The sequence below is a fragment of the Entelurus aequoreus genome, linkage group LG23 (genome assembly GCF_033978785.1).
Source record: "Entelurus aequoreus isolate RoL-2023_Sb linkage group LG23, RoL_Eaeq_v1.1, whole genome shotgun sequence".
Classification (NCBI taxonomy): domain Eukaryota; kingdom Metazoa; phylum Chordata; class Actinopteri; order Syngnathiformes; family Syngnathidae; genus Entelurus; species Entelurus aequoreus.
The window spans coordinates 37,152,688-37,165,289 of NC_084753.1; the positions used below are offsets into that span (position 1 = coordinate 37,152,688).

The 12,602-nt window shown below is 40.1% G+C and overlaps 2 protein-coding genes across 4 annotated transcripts in view; one reads left to right on the forward strand and one right to left on the reverse strand.

Annotated features, from left to right (window-relative positions):
- LOC133640585 (oocyte zinc finger protein XlCOF6-like) overlaps window positions 1–12,602 on the reverse strand; it is a 404,169-nt gene that overhangs the window by 75,599 nt on the left and 315,968 nt on the right. The window lies entirely within an intron of this gene.
- LOC133640587 (gastrula zinc finger protein XlCGF57.1-like) overlaps window positions 1–12,602 on the forward strand; it is a 173,026-nt gene that overhangs the window by 61,143 nt on the left and 99,281 nt on the right. The window lies entirely within an intron of this gene.

The following is a 12,602-nucleotide window of genomic DNA, read 5'->3' on the forward strand; positions in this document are numbered from 1 at the left end:
TTCAGCAGAGTTGTCAGGCTTGGACGAAGGAAGGGACTCAGATGCAGAGATGGGATTCTAAATAAAGCTTTTATTTTGAAAACTCTTTTAACCTCCCGAGCAGAGTATATTCAAAATACTATGAGTCACAAAAACAGACAGCGAAAAAAGATTCCAAAAAGGGAAAAACCGAAAATCACTCAAAAAGGAGGAAATACAAAAATAAAGACGAATTATAATTAGCACCGGATCTGCTATCAAAAACTTTAACAAAAAACGCTCCAACAGGAGGAAGAAAATAATGACTATAAAAATTACTACTCTAATCATATTCTAATAAATGTAAACAAAAAAATCACTCAAAAACTTTGAGGAAGGAAGATCATTAGCAAAAAATCATAACTCACCACTTCTGTTGAAAAAAGGCTAGATAACAAAAGTTGCTCTGAGGGAGGAGAAAAAGTTAACTCAAAATTACAGCGTGAGAAATACTGGATACAAGGAAGTAGACATGGGACGAGGCAAGGCATGGACATGAACATGGAAGCTAGACAGGCACGAAAGCTTGAGACAATCTGGCACAGAACAAGGGGAGGCATGGGCTTATATGGAACATGAGGGTAATGGGGAACAGGTGGAAACAATCAAGGATCAGGGATGACGTCAGACTGGTGACACAAGAGGAAGGACCCGTGATCTGAAACAAGAGGAGTTGCTTTTCAAAATAAAACATGCAAATCACAAGACAGAAAAAACCAAGACAAGACTTCCCTCACCGCGGTGTGACAAGAGTTTAGCTAGCAGCGTATATTACGACAGTCCACAGCAAAGCAGAGTTATTTGTGTAAGATGGTAAGTGCAAGTTCAACCATTTGTGGCTGTAGAACATGAATGATTGAAGCCAGTGAACAGAATTTTAAAACATTTGTTCAAATCATCATGGAGGACAGCGTTTGTAAACATTGTGCTGACGTTTTGGTGAATTTACTGAGGAATTTCTGAAACTGAACCAATACAACAAGAATGTTACTGTAAAGTAGTAACACTGAAACAGACACTGACACGGTGTTTTTCAACCTTTTTTGAGCCAAGGCACATTTTTTGCGTTGAAAAAATGCGGAGGCCACCAGCAGAAATCATTAAAAAACGAAAGTCAGTTGATAGTAAAAAGTCGTTGTCGCAATTGTTGGATATGAATTTAAAGCATAACCAAGCATGCATCACTATAGCTCTTGTCTCAAAGTAGGTGTACTGTCACCACCTGTCACATGCCGCCCTGACTAATTAAGAGTTTATTGCTGTTTTCCTGTCTGTAGTGTTTTAGTTCTTGTCTTGCGCTCCTATTTTGGTGGCTTTTCCTCGTTTGTTGGTATTTTCCTCCAGCAGTTTTATGTCTTCCTTTGAGCGATATTTCCCGCATCTACTTTGTTTTTATCCTTCTTCGTGGGGACATTGTCAATTGTCATGTCATGTTTGGATGTACATTGTGGACGCCATCTTTGCTCCACAGTAAGTCTTTGCTGTCGTCTAGCATTCTGTTTTTGTTTACTTTGTAGCCAGTTCAGTTTTAGTTTCGTTCTGCATACCGTATTTTTCGGACTATAAGTCGCTCTGGAGTATAAGTCGCACCGGCCGAAAATGCATAATAAAGAAGGAAAAAAACATATATAAGTCGTACTGGAGTATAAGTCGCATTTTTGGGGGAAATGTATTTAATAAAAGCCAACACCAAGAATAGACATTTGAAAGGCAATTTAAAATAAATAAAGAATAGTGAACAACAGGCTGAATAAGTGTACGTTATATGAGGCATAAATAACCAACTGAGAACGTGCCTGGTATGTTAACGTAACATATTATGGTAAGAGTCATTCAAATAACTATAACATATAGATAATGCCATACGTTTACCAAACAATCTGTCACTCCTAATCGCTAAATCCCATTAAATCTTATACACTACCGTTCAAAAGTTTGGGGTCACATTGAAATGTCCTTATTTTTTAAGTAAAAGCACAGTACTTTTCAATGAAGATAACTTTAAACTAGTCTTAACTTTAAAGAAATACACTCTATACATTGCTAATGTGGTAAATGACTATTCTAGCTGCAAATGTCTGGTTTTTGGTGCAATATCTACATAGGTGTATAGAGGCCCATTTCCAGCAACTATCACTCCAGTGTTCTAATGGTACAATGTGTTTGCTCATTGGCTCGGAAGGCTAATTGATGATTAGAAAACCCTTGTGCAATCATGTTCACACATCTGAAAACAGTTTAGCTCGTTACAGAAGCTACAAAACTGACCTTCCTTTGAGCAGATTGAGTTTCTGGAGCATCACATTTGTGGGGTCAATTAAACGCTCAAAATGGCCAGAAAAAGAGAACTTTCATCTGAAACTCGACAGTCTATTCTTGTTCTTAGAAATGAAGGCTATTCCACAAAATTGTTTGGGTGACCCCAAACTTTTGAACGGTAGTGTACGTCTAGTCTCTTACGTGAATGAGCTAAATAATATTATTTGATATTTTACGGTAATGTTTTAATAATTTCACACATAAGTCGCTCCTGAGTATAAGTCGCACCCCCGGCCAAACTATGAAAAAAACTGTGACTTATAGTCCGAAAAATACGGTAGCCTTCCCTAAGCTTCAATGCCTTTTCTTAGGGGCACTTACCTTTTGTTTATTTTTGGTTTAAGCATTAAATACCTTTTTACCTGCACGCTGCCTCCCGCTGTATCCGACATCTACAAAGCAAATAGCTACCGGCTGCCACCTACTGATATGGAAGAGTATTACACGGTTACTCTGCCGAGCTCTAGACAGCACCGACACTCAACAACAACACATCATTTGCACACTATATTTGCTGGTTTGCAAAAATTATTTTTTACCCCAAATAGGTGAATTTATATAATCTCCCACGGCACACCAGACTGTATCTCACGCGCGGCACAGTGGTTGAAAAACACTGTCGTAGACAGAAGAGAATTTAAATACTTTCTGTTCAAGGCATGAAGAGAAAAGGAAATACACTTTCAATCCGCAACCCCTGCAGTTAGCAAACTCGACCACATGATGGCGCCATAGCACAACCAATAATATGGAATACAGAGCTATACTGGGGGGAATGACAGACATGGTAAACTACTAAATCTTTTATCCAAGTTTATACATCAATAACTGTCATTAAAAGCTATAAAGGTTGTCAGCTTACAATCAGTTTGTGTTTGGGTGAGGACCCTGAAAGCAGGGAAAATATGCGAATGTCATCTTTTCATGCTAAAGTAATAACTTGTTTATTAGCAATATATTTCCAAACAGTTGACTGAACGCAGGTGAAAATGTATTGTAGGTGAAATAGATACCAGATAGAAAATGAGCTAAACAAAAGTGATTGTTATCCGCTTGCAATCCAAAATGGCCGTTGTTCCTCTTACACAATTGTTGTGTCTTTGCTCACTGTTTTTAACAACCTTGTGCAGACGATCGTACTGTAGATCTTTTTCTATGTTGGCCAAAACAGCCAAAAACACTGCAAAAATGAACCATTGAGTTTTATCAGAGGTGCTGACACAGACAATATCTTGTTGCGCTTTCCTCCACCATGGCCAACTTCCTGGTTGTTGTCGTGGAAACACTCCATGTGAAGCACACGGCACCTTCTGCAAGGACACTTTGCAACATGAAGCCATTGGAATTCAACAATGAACAATGGTCTTGCGAAGTTTGCCAAGATATTTTTCCAAAAAGAATATTACTTCACAATAGGGAGGCTTCAGTTTTTTTTAATTAAGGCTTACACATCTTTCTCCAATGTGAAAGAGCAGGGAATTCATTCATTCTGAGCCTCTGATATTCCTTCATGTCTTTCTACTTTCTTGTCATTATGGAGAGGGCTGTACGATTATGGCCAAAATAATATTCACAAATATATTTTTTAACAATATTGAAATTACGATGATTCATTTTAGGGTAAAACAGTGTTGGGGGGGCGAACACAATAATACATTTGAATAAAATTGTCTAATAAAAAGGCTGAGAAACGTTATCAATATGCAAAACCCAAAACCAGTGAAGTTGGCGAGTTGTGTAAATGGTAAATAAAAACAGAATACAATGATTCGCAAATCCTTTTCAATTTATATTCAATTGAATAGACTGCAAAGACAATACATTTAATGTTCCAACTGAGAAACTTAATTTAAAAAAAATAATAATCATTAACTTAGAATTTAATAGCAGCAACACATTGCAAAAAAGTTGTCACAGGGGCATTTTTACCACTGTGTTACATGGCCTTTCCTTTTAACAACTAAGTAAACGTTTGGGAACTGAGGAGACCAGTTTTGGAAGCTTTTCAGGTGGATTTCTTTCCCATTGTTGCTTGATGTACAGCTTAAGTTGTTCAACAGTCCGGGGGTCTCCGTTGTGCTATTTTAGGCTTCATAATGCGCCACACATTTTCAATGGGAGACAGGTCTGGACTACAGGCAGGCCAGTCTAGTACCCGCACTCTTTTACTATGAAGCCACGTTGATGTAACACGTGGCTTGGCATTGTCTTGCTGAAATAAGCAGGGGCGTCCATGATAACGTTGCTTGGATGGCAACATATGTTGCTCCAAAACCTGTATGTACCTTTCAGCATTAATGGCGCCTTCACAGATGTGTAAGTTACCCATGTCTTGGGCACTAATACACCCCCATACCATCACACATGCTGGCTTTTACACTTTGTGCCTATAACAATCCGGATGGTTCTTTTCCTCTTTGGTCCGGAGGACACGACGTCCACAGTTTCCAAAAACAATTTGAAATGTGGACTCGTCAGACCACAGAACACTTTTCCACTTTGCATCAGTCCATCTTAGATGAGCTTGGGCACAGCGAAGCTGGCAGCGTTTCTGGGTGTTGTTGAAGAGGTTCATTTAGCCTACTGATGTGTATTTATAAATGGTTGATTTATATAGGCTAGTAAGGTAAAGTTTTGTACCTGACGTGACACCTCTGATGAAGGCTGCAGAAGCAAGGTAGCCAAAACTTGTCAAGTATAAAACTTTACCTTACTAGCCTATATAAATCAACCATTTATAAATCAGCGTTTCTGGGTGTTGTTGATCAATGGCTTTCACTTTGCATAGTAGAGTTTTAACTTGCACTTACAGATGTAGCGACCAACTGTAGTTACCGACAGTGGGTTTCTGAAGTGTTCCTGAGCCCATGTGGTGATATCCTTTACACACCGATGTTGCTTTTTTGATGCAATACCGCCTGAGGGATCGAAGGTCCGTAATAGCATCGCTTACATGCAGTGATTTCTCCAGATTCTCTGAACCTTTTGATGATATTACCGACCGTAACATCTTTGGTCCGGAGGACACGACGTCCACAGTTTCCAAAAACAATTAGAAACGTGGACTCGTCAGACCACAGAACACTTTTCCACTTTGCATCAGTCCATCTTAGATGAGCTCAGGCCCAGCGAAGCTGGCAGCGTTTCTGGGTGTTGTTGATAAATGGCTTTCACTTTGCATAGTAGCGTTTTAAGTTGCACTTACAGATGTTATGACCAACTGTAGTTACTGACAGTGGTTTTCTGAAGTGTTCCTGAGCCCATGTGGTGATATCCTTTACACACCAATGTCGCTTTTTGATGCAATACCGCCTGAGGGATCGAAGGTCCGTAATATCATCGCTTACGTGCAGTGATTTCTCCAGATTCTCTGAACCTTTTGAGGATATTACCGACCGTAACCTCTTTGGTCCGGAGGACACGACGTACACAGTTTCCAAAAGCAATTTGAAATGTGGACTCGTCAGACCACAGAACACTTTTCCACTTTGCATCAGTCCATCTTAGATGAGCTCAGGCCCAGCGAAGCTGGCAGCGTTTCTGGGTGTTGTTGATAAATGGCTTTCACTTTGCATAGTAGCGTTTTAAGTTGCACTTACAGATGTTATGACCAACTGTAGTTACTGACAGTGGTTTTCTGAAGTGTTCCTGAGCCCATGTGGTGATATCCTTTACACACCAATGTCGCTTTTTGATGCAATACCGCCTGAGGGATCGAAGGTCCGTAATATCATCGCTTACGTGCAGTGATTTCTCCAGATTCTCTGAACCTTTTGAGGATATTACCGACCGTAACCTCTTTGGTCCGGAGGACACGACGTCCACAGTTTCCAAAAGCAATTTGAAATGTGGACTCGTCAGACCACAGAACACTTTTCCACTTTGCATCAGTCCATCTTGGAAGAGCTCGGGTCCAGCGAAGGGTTTCTGGGTGTTGTTGATAAATGGCTTTCGCTTTGCATAGTAGAGTTTTAACTTGCACTTACTGAAGTAGCGACCAACTGTAGTTACTGACAGTATCGCTTTTTTCAGAAAACCACTGTCAGTAACTACAGTTGGTCGCTACATCTGTAAGTGCGAGTTAAAACTCTACTATGCAAAGTGAAAGCCATTTATCAACAACACCCAGAAACGCTGCCAGCTTCGCTGGGCCTGAGCTCATCTGGACTGATGCAAAGTGGATAAGTGTTCTGTGGTCTGACGAGTCCACATTTCAAATTGTTTTTGGAAAATGTCGACTTTGTGTCCTCCGGAACAAAGAGGAAAAAAAAGTGTAGTTTTCTGAAGTGTTCTTGAGCCCATGTGGTGATATCCTTTACACACCGATGTCGCTTTTTGATGCAGTATTGCCTGAGGGATCAAAGGTCACGGTCATTCAATGTGCAGTGATTGCGTGCAGTGATTTCTCCAGATTCTCTGAACCTTTTGATGATATTACCGACCGTAGATGGTGAAATCCCTTAAATTCCTTGCAAACATCCATAGACAGTCTCCTCTTTATTCTAATTGGTGCTACGTTTTGATCGTGTGGTGTCTGCTTCCGGGTTATAACCCCCGCGTTGAAAGTGGGGCATGCACGATACGAAGGGTCCCCTCGGGCGCACACGCCCCCCCCAACTCGAGAGATCTGGTTTCCCGTCGCAAATTTCAAGTGTGTTAGTCCGACTTTTGAAAAACGGAACACGATCGGATTAAAGTGTTTCCATGGGCCGTAGGACAGTGTTTTTCAACCACTGTGCCGCGGCACACTACAGTCTGGTGTGCCGTGAAAATATTTCATGTAAACCAGTAAATATAGTCTGAAAATGATGTGTTGTTGTTGAGTGTTGGTGCTGTCTACACAGCAAAAAGTCAGTGTTCAAAAACAAGAAAAAAATCTATCAAATTAGGGGTATTTTATTTGAACTAAGCAAAATTATCTGCCAATAGAACAAGAAAATTCGGCTTGTCAAGACTTTCCAAAACAAGTAAAATTAGCTAACCTCAATGACCCCAAAAATACCTTTAAAAAAGTATATTCTCACTAATAACAAGTGCACTTTTCTTGGTAGAAAAAAAAAGAGACATTTTTGCTCAATATGTTGAAATATATTCTTAAATGAAGTAAATGCTAGTGCCGTTATCTTGACATAATGATATGCGCTCGGCATCATGATTTTTTTTTCATGCTTGAAGTAAGAAATGATTACTTTAAAAAAGTAGTTTTATACTTGTGAGTGTTGATGACACAGCTTTGCAACAGTTGATATTCTAGTTTCAAGCATGTTTTACTCAATATAGGTCATCAAATCTCAGCAACAAGCTGTAATATCTTACTGAGATCATTTAGCACCAAAACACTTAAAACAAGTAAAACACACTAACATAAAATCTGCTTAATGAGAAGAATTATCTTATCAGACAGAAATTAAGCAAATATCACCCTTATTTGAGATATTTCATCTTACTTAGATTTCAGTTTTTGCAGTGTAGAGCTTGGCAGAGTAACCGTGTAATACTCTTCCATATCAGTACCGGTAGCTAATTGCTTTGTAGATGTCGGAAACAGCGGGAGGCAGCGTGCAGGTAAAAAAAAAGGTGTCTAATGCTTAAACCAAAAATAAACAAAATGTGAGTGCCTCTAAGAAAAGGCATTGAAGCTTAGGGAAGACTATGCAGAACAAACCTGAACTGGCTACAAAGTAAACAAAACAGAATGCTGGACGACAGCAAAGACTTACTGTGGAGCAAAGACAATGTACATCCGAAGGATAAAAACAACTGAAATATTATTGATTTGCTAAAACAAAGTAGATGCGGGAAATATCACTCAAAGGAAGACGTGAAACTGCTACAGGAAAATACCAAAAAAAAAGCCACCAAAATAGGAGCACAAGACAAGAACTAAAACACTACACAGGAAAACAGCAAAAAACTTAAAATAAGTCATGGTGTGATGTGACAGGTGGTGACAGTACACCTACTTTGAGACAAGAGCTATAGTGATGCATGCTTGGTTATGCTTTAAAGGCCTACTGAAACCCACTACTACCGACCACACAGTCTGATAGTTTATATATCAATGATGAAATCTTAACATTGCAACACATGCAAATACGGCCGGGTTAACTTATAAAGTGACATTTTAAATCTCCCGGGAAATATCTGGCTGAAACGTCGCGGTATGATGACGTATGCGCGTGACGTAGTCAGTTTAACGGAAGTTATGGTACCCCGTAGAATCCTATACAAAAAGCTCTGTTTTCATTTCATAATTCCACAGTATTCTGGACATCTTTTGCAATTTGTTTAATGAACAATGAAGGCTGCAAAGAAGAAAGTTGTAGGTGGGATCGGTCTATTAGCAGCGGACTACAGCAACACAACCAGGAGGACTTTGTTGGAGAGCAGACGCGCTAACCGCGACCTCACCTTGACTTCCTACGTCTCCTTCGTCCTTCTGTTGATCGCTGGAACGCAGGTGAGCACGGGTTTTGATGAGCAGATGAAGGCTGGCTGGCGTAGGTGGAGAGCTAATGTTTTTAGCATAGCTCTGTAAGGTCCGGTTGCTAAGTTAGCTTCAATGGCGTCGTTAGCACAGCATTGTTAACCTTCGCCAGCCTGGAAAGCATTAACCGTGTAGTTACATGTCCACGGTTTAATAGAATTGTTGATTTTCTATCTATCCTTCCAGTCAGGGGTTTATTTTTTTTCTTTCTATATGCAGTTAAAGCACGATGCTATCACGTTAGCTCGTAGCTAAAGCGTTTCGCCGATGTATTGTCGTGGAGATAAAAGGCACTGAATGTCCATTTCGCGTTCTCGACTCTCCTTTTCAAGAGGATATAGTATCCGAGGTGGTTTAAAATACAAATCCGTGATCCACAATAGAAAAAGGAGAGAGTGTGGAATCCAATGAGTCAGCTTGTACCTAAGTTACGGTCAGAGCGAAAAAAAATATGTATTTCACTGCATTCTAGTCCGTCACTCTAATGTTCCTCGTCCACGAATCTTTCATCCTCGCTCAAATTAATGGGGTAATGGTCCGAATAGCTCTAGCTGCGTTGAAAACAATAGGAAAATATGAGGGAGTGAACAACTGACAACGTCACGCTACTTCCGGTAGGGGCAAGGTTTTTTTTATCAGAGACTCTACTAAATCCTGTCAGCAAAAATATGGCAATATCGCAAAATGATCAAGTATGACACATAGAATGGATCTGCTATTCCCGTTTAAATTAAAAAATTTAATTTCAGTAGGCCTTTAAAGTCATGTCCAACAATAGCGACTACGACTCTTTGCTGTCAACTGAGTTTAGTTTTTTAATGATTTGTGCTAGTGGTGTGCCTCCGCATTTTTTCAACGCAAAAAATGTGCCTTGGCTCAAAAAAGGTTGAAAAACACTGCCGCAGGATGCTTACTTAGAGCCGAGCTATTTTAAGAAATCAGACCAATTTAGCGCATGGACACGCACTGACTGTGATCACCAGAGACATACCAAAAGATCGCTATTTTGGTATCCTGCTTTAAAAATAGTGAGTTATTTTTAATTTTGAGTTGACATATCAATGACACCCTTGTGGAAGAGATCTTGATCTCCATGTGTTTTTATCTGGTTAAATAAAGGTTGTCATTGTTGTGAATGTCGTTTCAATTCACCTATTTTCACATGAATATCATTTTCACTAAATATGAATAACAACGTTCATGTGGTCTACTGCTATTTATTATCGTTGTCTACAGACTGACTGACTAACTGTATTATTTTTACTTTTTTTTTTTAGTTTTAGTGTCAGAATCTGGCTGTTTATATGTTTCTCTTAACTGGGATGATCCTCCGTCATGTCACTTATTGCAGTGTTTTTCAACACACTTGTGTGCCGTGAGATATTGTCTGGTGTGCCGTGGGAAATTATGCAACTTCACCTAATTGGTCCAAAAAAATATTTTTTTGCAAGTCAATAATTATAATAATGTGCCGTCTAGTGCAGTGTTTTTTGGTATGTAAAAAGTTAATGTAAGGCTTAAACCAAAAATGAACAAAAGGCAAGTCCCGCTAGGAAAAGGCACTGAAGCATAGGGATGGCTGTGCAAAACAAAAGTAAAACTGAACTGGCTACAAAGTAAACAAAAACAGAATGCTGGACGACAGCAAAAACTTACAGCGTGTGGAGCGGAGACGGCGTCCACAAAGTACATCCGTACATGACATGACAATCAACAGTGTCCCCACAAAGAAGGATAGCGTACGCACAACTTAAATAGTCTTGATTGCGAAAACAAAGCAGGTGTGGGGAATAGAACTCAAAGGAAGGCGTGAAGCTGCTACAAGAGAACAACAACAAAACAGTAAGGGTCACCAAATGAACAGCGCAAGACAGAGACTAAAGCACTACACACAGGCAACAACAACAAACTCAAAATAAGGCACGACAACCTGGTGGAGTTTCATTTTTTAACCTTTTCTGCTGGTGGTGTGCCTCCGTATTTTTTTTAATGAAAAAAATGTGCCTTGGCTCAAAAAAGGTTGAAAAACACTGACTTATTGGATGGGTAGGTTTTTATTTAATCAAATACTTAAAAAATATTGACTTATTTCAGCTTCTATATCTTTATTTGTATGCTTGTTGGTGTAAACCAGGGTTTTTCAACTAAATTGTTCTGGGGGCCACATTTTCTCACATTCTCCCTTCACTATTATTCTTTTTTCACCACTTACGGCACCCTGTAAGAGGTAGGAAAAAGGTAGACGCTAGGGAAGATGAGTAAACATTTTTTTATCTCAGACTGGGCTCCTATGGGGCAGGGGACACACTTGAGGCCGAGAAAAAAACTTGATAGCCAATAAGCACATATATCATTCTTGCCAACACTCCCGGATTTTCCGGGAGACTCCCGGAATTCAGCGCCTCTCCCGAAAACCTCCCGGAAGAAATTTTCTCCCGGAATTCAGCCGGAGCTGGAGGCCACGCCCCCTCCAGCTCCATGCGGACCTGAGTGGGGACAGTGGCGACAGTCTGTTTTCACGTCCGCTTTCCCACAATATAAACAGCGTGCCTGCCCAATCACGTTATAACTGTAGAATGATCGAGGGCGAGTTCTTGGTTTCTTATGTGGGTTTATTGTTAGGCAGTTTCATTAACGTCCTCCCAGCGCGGTAACAACACACAACAACAGCAGTCACGTTTTCGTCTACCGTAAAGCAGTTTGTCGGCCGTAAACAGCAATGTTGTGACACTCTTAAACAGGACAATACTGCCATCTACTGGATAGCCTCCGGAACACTGAAATTCAAGTATTTGTTTTTTTTATATGTATAATAAAATTAAAATATATACACTACCGTTCAAAAGTTTGGGGTCACACGGAAATGTCCTTATTTTTGAAGGAAAAGCACTGTACTTTTCAATGAAGATAACTTTGAAGTACCGTAATTTCCGGACTATAAGCCGCACCTGACTATAAGCCGCACCAGCTAAATTTAGGGGAAAATACAGATTGCTCCATATATAAGCCGCACCCGACTATAAGCCGCAGGGTTTTGATGTGTAATTACCGTAGTATATAGGGGTTCCTGCTACCACGGAGGGGATTGTCGGGAGAGAGATGACTGTTTGGGAACGCAAAGCGTCCCATTTATTAACAATAAATCTTTCAATCATTCAATCAAACTTTCACATCTTTGACATGGCGAACAGCATTCGTGCAGAGTACAAATAATACAACGGTGCAAAGTAATACAAAGTGCTCGCCTGTACGTTATCAAAATAACCAGCCTACCGGTATATGAAAAGTCAGTCTTTAATCATTGTGTCATCGTCTTCCTCCTGCGTACTAAAACCACCGGAATCCTCTTCGTCAGTGTCGGAGAAGAACAGGCCGTAAATAAGCCGCACCGTTGTATAAGCCGCAGGGACCAGAACGAGGGGGAAAAGTAGCGGCTTATAGTCCGGAAATTACGGTAGTCTTAACTTTAAAGAAATACACTCTATACGTTGCTAATGTGGTAAATGACTATTCTAGCTGCAAATGTCTGGTTTTTGGTGCAATATCTACATAGGTGTATAGAGGCCCATTTCCAGCAACTATCACTCCAGTGTTCTAATGGTACAATGTGTTTGCTCATTGGCTCAGAAGGCTAATTGATGATTAGAAAACCCTTGTGCAACCATGTTCACACATCTGAAAACAGTTTAGCTCGTTACAGAAGCTACAAAACTGACCTTCCTTTGAGCAGATTGAGTTTCTGGAGCATCACATTTGTGGGGTCAATTAAACGCTCAAA